We start from the raw sequence: 10338 nt of genomic DNA on the forward strand, positions 1-10338 counted from the left end.
CGTTAAAGTGATACATTTTTATACCAAATGTGTTTATTTTTTTGTGCGAGTAATCCTTAAATTGGAATTGTATTAGGTGTTAAAATAAAGTTTTTAAAAAAATAACTTGTATTTATACTTTACACACTTAATTATGAAAATTTCTTAATTGCAATTTATTTCTAATTTTCATAATCTAAAAAAGATTAGTGGTTAGCATGCAGAATGCTATGTAATCTATGATTTCTATAATAATGGTTGGAAATTGTGTTATGAGAATAAGGGAAGGACATTTTTAATGTAAATTGGAAGTGTCAAATGTATTTTTCTAAGATATTTCTCTGGCTTTGCTTTGAATCTAAGGGATAAAAAAGAAACCCAATTACAGCAGATAAATGGAAATAATGACTGTAGATGTTTGGATTGGAATCAATGTGGCCAGTATGACTAAAGAGACCTTAAACTTCAGCTCTGTGTTTAATTCTATGATACCGTGATGTGGCAGTTAATTCAAGTCTTTATCACCCTGGGCTTCGTGAAACCAAAGTACTGCTTGTTGTAGATGTCTTCAGAGCACTCCTAAGGTCTTCTTCTATAGGTGCTAATGACTGATGGACTGTACATAGTGGAGGGTTCCTTTAAAATACATTCTGTGTGATGGGTAGGAAAAAAGGTTGAAACTTCAAAGATAGTTATTATATCATAGTTCCTTTTTATTGAAATGTATGAAGTCCATCAGATTTGTGTTTTAATGAAGCCCACTTGTGAATCTTTTAGAACTTAATCAAGACAGTGTTAAATCTATGTAGTGCTACCTAAAGGGTAGAGCTTTAATACATCTTAGGAGCTTTGTTCAGCTCTAAGATCCTGTGATGCGGAACTGCCACAGGCTACTTTATAACTGTTGTTGGCCCCAAAGACAGGTTCATATGGTCCTTAGTATTTTATATCATCAAGGATGTTATGATTTCATGATAGTGTTTTCATGGAGATTTCATAGGCCTTGAGTAATGTATAACAATTGCGTTCTGTTAGCTCAGTCATATGCTATCTGGAGACTCTTAGATGAAAGGCATTTACATCCTGTAGTCACACAGTGTGGCTTTTCCAAACTCAATGACTCTATGAGAACTAGCTAGAGGAAGTCTATTTTGAGAGAAAGTTCCTTGTCAAGTCAGGAGTATCCCTGAATTCATTTGCTACAGCTCTCTCACTTCCCAAGTTCTGCCTACTGAGTCACTTAGAAAACACGTTAGCAAGCTTTGAGACCAAGCATTGATTCTCTTACCAACTGTATATAAAGAAATACACCAAAATTTTACATTAAATACTTAGAAATGAGTAGAACCTGTCACTAAATGGTATAGCTGTGTATATGTGTAGTATATACATACATACATGGCCAAGCATGGAACTACCTCATTAAAGCATCACGGCCAGCAGTTAACATTCTGTGTTACATATACACCAAGGACATTCAGAATCTTTGTTGTACAAAACTTGTGTAACAGTGGGTGGCACAAAAGGCCCAAGTGTGAGTTCACAGTTTATAGGTGGTGAAAAAAAAATGAGGCCTTACTGCTGTAGTGTATATTTAAATGTTCATGGTGACACATTTGAAGCAATAAATGGCTTAATTAAATGCCTACATGAAGCTGAGTGTTCGATAACCTTACAATCATTCTTTTTTAAGGGTAGCCAAAGTTTTGGCTCATTTCTTCCTTAAAGCACACTTAAGGTATTTTAGATTTGTAACGATGTTAGGTTTGTATAATGTTGGTCCTTTGCTCCTGGACTTTAGGAATAGTTTTCTTTATTCAATTAGTTAACTTTAATCTTACACAAATATTATTGTCTGTTAAACTTGTATTATAAGGGGCAAGCTCCTTGGATATGTGGATAACTGCAGTTTTCTTTCTCACATTAAAAAACAGAAACCTTTCAGCAAACAGGATTTAAGAGAAAATAACTCAAAAACATCTATGTACATTTATAAATGTTAAGCACTTAGATGCCTAGAATGACATACATTAAGGAATGTGTGTGCTGTTGAGAGAAGTGATGGAAGCCACCATGCTGACAAATAATTGCAATATCTTGGTAATGCTATGGTGAATATAAGAAGCATGGTGGGCACGGGGGAAGGCAGGGAAATTGATTACTGCAGTAGAGAGGGAGCCCAAAGGATGAATCATTTGAACTGTGTCCTAAAGACAAAGCATATGCATTCTAGGAACACCAGTGATCTGCAATATGTAGACCTAAAGTAGATAGGTACAATGTCCAGAAGAATCCAGAGGCTGAGCGACAGTTAATTTAAGAAGGGCATTTTACTTAACCAAGGGATAGTTTGTAATAGAAGGGGGGATATTTACCTATTGTTCCTCGACCATAATAATGATTCAAAATCATTGATAACAATTAAAAAGCATGGATATCTTCAAAGTAGCCTGTGGCTTGGAAATTGTTAACTGTTAAATTTAAGCTAGATATTTACACTTTTTAAAAAATGTTATTTGTGGGGACGTTCGTACCGCAGTGTGCACATAGAGCTCAGAGGACAGCTTTGTGGAGCTGGTTCTTGTAGCAGGCTTTCTTGGCCCGCTAGCCCCCAAATCATGACACAGAGACATTATTAGTAATGAATGCGCCGGGCGGTGGTGGCGCACGCCTTTAATCCCAGCACTCGGGAGGCAGAGCCAGGCGGATCTCTGTGAGTTCGAGGCCAGCCTGGGCTACCAAGTGAGTTCCAGGAAAGGCGCAAAGCTGCACAGAGAAACCCTGTCTCGAAAAACAAAAAACAAAAACAAAAACAAAAAAAACAAAAAAAAAGTAATGAATGCTCACCTTATTTTATGTTTGTCCCACTAGCTCTTATAACTTAGTTTAACCTGTTTCTCTTCATCTACATTTTGCCTTCAGGCTTTTTAACTTTCATTCTGTGTGCCCTTCATTTCTGCTTCTATGTGTCTGGCTGGTTAATGGTTGCCTGGCTGGCTGGCTCCAGGCGTCTCCTGCTCTTTTACCCTTGTTCTCTCTTCTCTCTTGTTCCTAACCTAGAGTCTTCCTCCTATTTATTCTCTCTGCCCACCAGCCCTGCCTATCCCTCTACTGCCTATTGGCTGTTCAGCTTTTTATTGGACCAATCAGGTGCCTTAGGCAGGCAAAGCAAGACCTCTTTACATCCTTAAACAAATGCAGCATAAACAGATGTAACACATCTTTGCCTAGTTAAAGTGATACTCCACAGCAGGCTCTCTCCTGCTTAGATATGGGTTCTGGAGATCCGAACTCAGGCCACCTGGCTTGCAGGCAAGCGCCTTTACCTGCTCATTCATCTGGCTAACTCCGCCCTCAGTTGTTCAACACCAATCAGAATTGCAAGTCAAGATTTGTAAGTCGCTTTATTTGCAGAAGAATCTAAATTGTAGAATTAGGTTTTGATTTGGACCTAATAAAATATTTGAGATTTGATTCTGTTAGAGAAATGTTGATTTGAAGAGGAGTTGGCTTTAGGGTTTTGTTTTTAATTGAGGTTTGATAAGGAAGGACTATACTCCTTTCTGCTTGTTTTAAGGTAATGAGTCACATAGGCATTGTGAGTTAATATTTTAACTATTTGTTACAAGCTTCAGCGTGATTAGAATTCTTATTTGGAAGAACTTTAATCATTTCCTTACTGTAATCTGCAGAGCCATAGAATTCAGCTTGGGGCTAATCCAGTCTTCCTTTTTACTTTCTTCACCCCTAACAAAGGAAACTAGAGGAGAACATTATGATTCATTTTTGTTTTTCTGTTGCATAAAAACAACCTGGACATTTGGTGGGACGTAGAGCTGGTGTCGGGAGCAAGGATGGGGGTGGACATGAGCTGTTGATAATGTTCTCATTCCCTTGTCTACTCGCCATTTTAGGAAGGAAGAATCACTCCGCTTAGGAAGCTGGGTGGCTGCTCGTTTTGAAGATGAGCTCATTTAAAGCACTCACAGCTCTTAGTACAGTAGCAGAAAAACAAAACACAACAACCCTAGTGGCCCTGACTTCATTCTTGGCATTGTTAGATATGCATGGCAGAGGCAGTCTCAACACTGGGACATTATTAAAATAGGGACAGTTGTGGTAGGTGTCCAGTGACAGGAAGTGGCTGTACTTGTTAAATGCAGTGTAATAGTTCAGCCAGGAGTGAATGCTTCTATGTAATCCTGAGTGGAAACATGAGACATCTGCTAAAAGCTGGTGGTAGGCTTTAGTGTGTCTTCCTCAGTATGTCACATCAGAATTTACCAAAGTATACATGTCCCTGTCCTTGAAGCATTGGTATATTGCTCTGGAATGAACCAATTCTCTCTTAAGTTTGAGGGACTGATTATAAAGGCAGCTTGTTATGGACTTCCCAGTTTGCACAGAGTCCTTTTCTTTTACTGGTATTTGTCATTTGCAGATGTTTGAAATAGAAGTCTAGTTTTCTATTGAAAAGTAACTAAGCGTATGTATTGATCTTATGCTTTGGATTAGAAATGGAAGGGATCTTTATGTCATGGTCACGTGGCAGAAGAGCCACATTCTGTCCATGAATGCTACCTTCTTATCCACTCGGGTTTCCCAAATGAAGGCCAGCATTCATGAGCCACTGGACGACCTATCCCACCACTCTACACCACGCATACACTTCAACTTGTGACAAGTTGAGTGCTGTAGAAGTCTCAAAATATCTTTTATTTTTAGAAAATGGAAATAAATGCCTGGATCACACAAAAGAAAAAGAAAGATGGATAGGAAGGGAGGAAGAGAAGGAAAAGCCAAAGAGGGAAGGATGGAAGAAAAAGCAAAACCGTATAGCTGTTTTATAACATTATAATGTTTAGTTTCTAAGGAACCCTATATTGCAGATCTATAGAAAAGACAAGTGAGATTTCTATTGGGGATGTAATTTGATATTTTTACATAACAAACACTAAATGTATTAATAGTTTCTATACTATTGAACGGTTAAGGACAAATTCTGGCTTCTTGTCAGTGTGTAAACGTCTGTCCTAAGGAAAGTTAAACAAATAGTATCGTTCATTGACTAAGTGGTGCCCATCCTGGGTGCCCAGTGAATGTTTCCCTTTTATCTGTTTATCTGTCTGTCCACCCAGCCCCGTCCATAGACATATGTGTATATAATATCTACATGGTTCTAGTTTGTTTGTTTGTTTGGTTTGGTAGTTTGAGACAGGGCCTCTCTCCATAGTTCAGGCTGGTACTCACTACGTCGTAGCACCAGCTGGCCTAGGATTTGTGCTGATTTTCCTGAGTCAGACTCCTGAGTGCTTGGATTCCAGACAAGTACCACCATACCCAGCTTATATATAGTTTAAAGGATGCAAATGTGAAAGGCATTTATGATGCTTAAAAGAAGCTCTATATCCATAATTAACACTGGGGAGGAAAGGATCTGTATAATTATACCCAAGAAGTTGCTAAAATCACCGAGAAGCTGGCCATGCCTCTGCTGATGTACTCAACTATCCTAATGTGAGGAACAGACAAAGCTTATGCAGCCACACGTAGGAATTACGCAAGTATCCCTCCAGTTAAATGTGAAATTTTCCATCCTCAGCACTTTCTGGCATTTTTTCTGCTAATGATTGTTTTGGGGCAGTCTTCATTAGAGGAGAGAGTTAACAACTATGGACTTCTGTACTAAAAGTCAGTGCCCAAAGTATCCCCATGCCAGTTGTGACAACCAAAAATGTTTCTAGAAACTACTAAATATTCCTTGGGAAGAAACTGCCTCCCTGAATCAAATATCATGAAATAACTAGGAAAACAATGGGAATAGTGATACAGAGTATTTTTATCAGTATTTTATCAGAGTATTTTTACTGTGTAGGTTTCCACAGTGCAAATTTTTAGAGCAATCCCTTGCAAGTAGACAGTTTGATACAACAGAAGCATAGAGATAGGCAAAATAGCTTTCAACATGAAGCAACTTACACACTGTACAGATGCATTATTAGCACAGTATGAAATAAAATACAGCACATAGTGATGCAAATAAATAAATCTGGTGCCAGTGCACGTTAATTCAAAAATGCCACAAAGAGACAGTTGTGGGAAGTGACTGATTGAAACTTATGAACTAAGCAGTTGACTCATCTTTAAAAGGTGGCGGCACCAAGTGTTCACTTAAGGAATCCCCAGAGCAATGTGTGGATCCCCCAAGCACTGCTCTAGGAGGAAATCTAAAATCAGTAGCATTTGCCTCAAAGGCTTCGATCTATCAGGACAGCTTTTTCATCTTGCATTGTACAGATTGCAAGATGTGCCTGTTTAGATGAACAAAAATAAAATGTAAGCAGTATGACCATGAAGAAGTTGAGCCGCATTTACTTCTGTGTATAAATTGGACGGATACTGGGTGAGCAGGCAGTGATGTAGTGTGCCTTCTTACCTTTTCACGTGATTCTCAGATCTTTGTCACATTAAAAATTCTCTTACATTAAAATCCGTATCTTGAGCAAAAGTGGCTCCACATGGTGATTTGGAAAGAAGCAAGTTGAAATGAAAGGAAATTAAACATGTTCAAATGTTGACTACATTAAACATCCAAACACAAACAAAAAAAGGGCTTTGTCTTAGTGTTACATGCCTTAGGATTTTGTTGACTAATGTCCCTGCACATCCAGAACCACATATGAGCCTAACTGTGGACAGTTCTGTCTTCCTGAGCAAGAGATGAAAGCTCTTCAGTTTAAATGAAAGGATGCATGATGCTAAATCTGAAATAGAATCATAATCTCTGCATGCAAAGCTTTGTTTAGAATACCTAATGAGGTACATTTGTATATATTAGTGGAGGGTAGCATCTGCCTCCTAAGGAACAAAGGGTGTTGGAAGAATATATATCACATTAAATTTTCTATTCGATTTTGTATATATTTTGCACCTCAGAGAAGAACCCATGACCTTGACTGGTGTTATTTTTATTCCACTTGAAATAGAAAGGAGATTTGGGTTTGTATGTTTACAATGAAAATTGGTAAAAATAGCTCTGTTGTCAGGTTCATCATCTCCCTCCATTAAGAAACTTCTTGGATACCCAAGGTTTGCCTATGAAGACCATATCAATTTAAATTTGGAAATTACTAAAACCATCTTTCATCTGTAGCTGATACTTTGCCGGCTTTATTTTTAGTGGTTCCCCATTAGAATGTCAAGTCCATGTTTTGCCTTTGGCAGCAATTGAAGTTATCAAGACTTCAGAGCCGGTTGAGAAATGGCCCCCGTTCTGAAGCTTTCCTTACCACTTCCTGAAAGATAGGAACTCCATATTTTTTTTCTCCATGACAGAGAATGTGTGGCTTGTCTTCAATTCAGCTGTGTGTGTCAGGTCATTTCCTTTTCTTCCTGGGCTTATTGATAAGGCACATTTCCCACAAGGTGAGTCCATGTCAGCAGCCCTGACCAATACAGTGACATTTGCTAATCTGAAACTGGCCTCATAAGAGATAATCAATTCTTTCCTGTTCCTCCTGTGTTAGTGAGATTCGGAGGAGCCCGGTGGATATCTAAGAGTGTATGAAGTCATCAAATGTCTTAGTGGAAACTGAGAAATGATAGAAAGTTGTATGAGTGAGACATAAGCTTTAATGCATTAGCCCACTGAGATCTTAAAACTGTTAAGTCATCCTTCTTGGACCAATCACTGTGTCTGCCGTACTCTAGTCATTTATAGTATTTGTCACATGTCTTCTGTTTTCCATAGTGTCTAGGATGCCTTTTGAACAGATTTAATATATGACTCATAATTTAAAGCTAACAACTTGTGTTTAGATTTTATTGGGAAAATTCCAGAATGAACATTGCCAAGAGATGATAGGAGCTAAGAAGGCAGTCTCATTTTCAAGAGACAAATCACTGCTGATAACATTCCCAAGAGTTGACTTGCAACATCACCATGAATATCTGCAACCAGATTTTACACTATCATAAACAATGTCCTTCTTGTAGAGAAAAGCTATCCCCTGAAGGAAGCCATCAGGGTCCTGAAGACTGCAACAGAGAGGATGTTCATGTTGAAATGTGTCACAAGAAGCAAAACTTTTGGATCATCATGCGACCTTTGAGGCCATCTTTTGATCATGATGCCCCTAGTTTATGATGAAGTTGAGATTCAGATATAGATACAAATATAGATAGATATCTTTCTAAAGTTCTCAATCCAACACAAGAATCTTCTTACATATATTTTTATCTCCAGTTTTAAAAATTAATACCTTACAATGCATTTTTCATAATTCCAGTGCTTGGAGAACTGAAATGGGAGATTTACTAGCCTGAGTTATACAGCAAGTTCCTGGTCTGCATGTCTCAAAAAAAACAAACAAAACAAAAACCAAGTATTGGGTATAGCTCAGTGGTAGAGTGCTTACCTAGCGTGTGCAAGGCTATGCATTTTATTCTCAACACCATAAAACAAGCAAAAAGCCTTCAGAAATTATTAGAGTCAAACTCAAGTACCTCCAACCCATTCCCCAAACCAAAAGTAGCTAGATGTGCAAGGAAAGATCTTGTTTTATGTGTTGGAAAGGTCACTGAATGTTTTGTTTTGTGGTAGATTGATCTATTTTGTACAACTTTTGAATTAGAATATGTTTGCCACTCTATTGTCTCAGTGCCGCTAATGCCTACTTTTAAAGACTGATTTTTTTTTTAGTGGGAAAGGTACTTTATGAACTAGATGCACAAAAGCATCCGATCTGAAACAATGCCAGAAACCCCAGTTCACAATTGTACTGCAGACATACCCTCCTACTCCCATCCTTGAGCCAATATATTCTCTGTCTTTATTGTTTTCTGTTCAGACTCCTACAGACCCCAATATAACTCTGCTTAGCCTTCCATTCAAAAATATCTACTATATAAGGAGGTCAAAGAACCCAAAGGCAAAAACAAAAAACAAACAAAAAAAAAAACTCAGTTGAAAAAACTTGGCTGCATTTAGACATTTGTCAAAAGAAGGTATCAAAACACTTGCTAATATAGAGGAGAATGACCGGTTTTTCTAATAACAGGGAAATATAAAGCAAAGCCATAGCAAGAAGTCACCTCACCCCGTTAAAATGGCTTTTACAGAAGGCAAAACTTACAAGTACAGTAAGAAGGTGGAGTGTTGGTGAGAATGTCAATTACTACAGCTAGGGGCAAAGGTTTGCAGGTTCATCAAAAATTAAAAAATAGAAATACTAAATAGTCACTCCATTGCTGGGTATAAAATCAAAAGATACAAGACAGTATGTTTAAAGGGCACCCATACTCTTATTTACTGCATTATTTACAACAGTCAAGGATGAACTGATGTGTGAAGACAATGAGGTATGGATGGATACAGGTGAGGGCCCACAGAGGCTCCCCAGTAAGACCTTACTCAAGGTCAGAAAGTCTGAGCTTGCTTTACCCAGCAGGGCTGTATCATGGAATGATTTGGCCACTGGTGTGGTTACAAGGTGTTTCGAAGGGTCTACACTTGGCTGTACATTGTACTTTGATCTTGATTTTGCCTTGCCCCTTGGCATTGTATAAAAAGCCCTTTGGAATAAATCTCAAGGTGACTGGTTATTGACCCAGGGCCCTCCCAAAGCTATCCTGTGTCTCTGTCTTTCTCTCTGTCTATGTCTATATTTCTATCTAATACTTCCTAATTCCTCTCTCCTCCATGCAAGAACCCTTCAACAGGTCAGAGCTGGTCTCCCACAGATACACCATTCAGATACAAAAAAGAATGAGATCCTCTTATTTCTGACAATATGGACAGAATTGGAGATCACTAAGTGGAAAATAACAAGTATAAAAATTGATGACTACATGATCCCATTTGTGTGGAATGTAAAAACAGAGAGTAGAATGTTAGCCACCAGATGCTGATGAGGGTTGGGGAGAGGCTGAATGGAAAGGCTAATCACTGGGCACTAAGTTATAATTAGAAGCAGAGATTTCTAATGTGCTATTGCACAATAAGAAGACTACAGATGCTGTGTACATGTTTACAAAAGCTACAAAGAGGAATTCTTAATATTTTACCCTAAAGAAATGATAAACATTGAGTCGCTAGATATATTTAACCTGACTTATAAATGACATGCTATATGCAAATATAGAAACATTACACAGTACTTCATTAATATGTACAATGTGTCCATCTTTATCTAGCCATTACAATTTTAAATTCAAGTATGTCTAATCTCAGGCATGACTAAAGCCCACAAGTTCATACTCTCAAGCCAACATCTGTTCCCCACCTGCATCTCAAAGGAAGATAGGAAGAGAACAATTAGTGCCAGAATTTGTGTCTGATTCTTTATGGTCCCCGGGGCT

The sequence above is a fragment of the Peromyscus eremicus genome, chromosome 3 (assembly GCF_949786415.1).
Source record: "Peromyscus eremicus chromosome 3, PerEre_H2_v1, whole genome shotgun sequence".
Lineage (NCBI taxonomy): Eukaryota > Metazoa > Chordata > Mammalia > Rodentia > Cricetidae > Peromyscus > Peromyscus eremicus.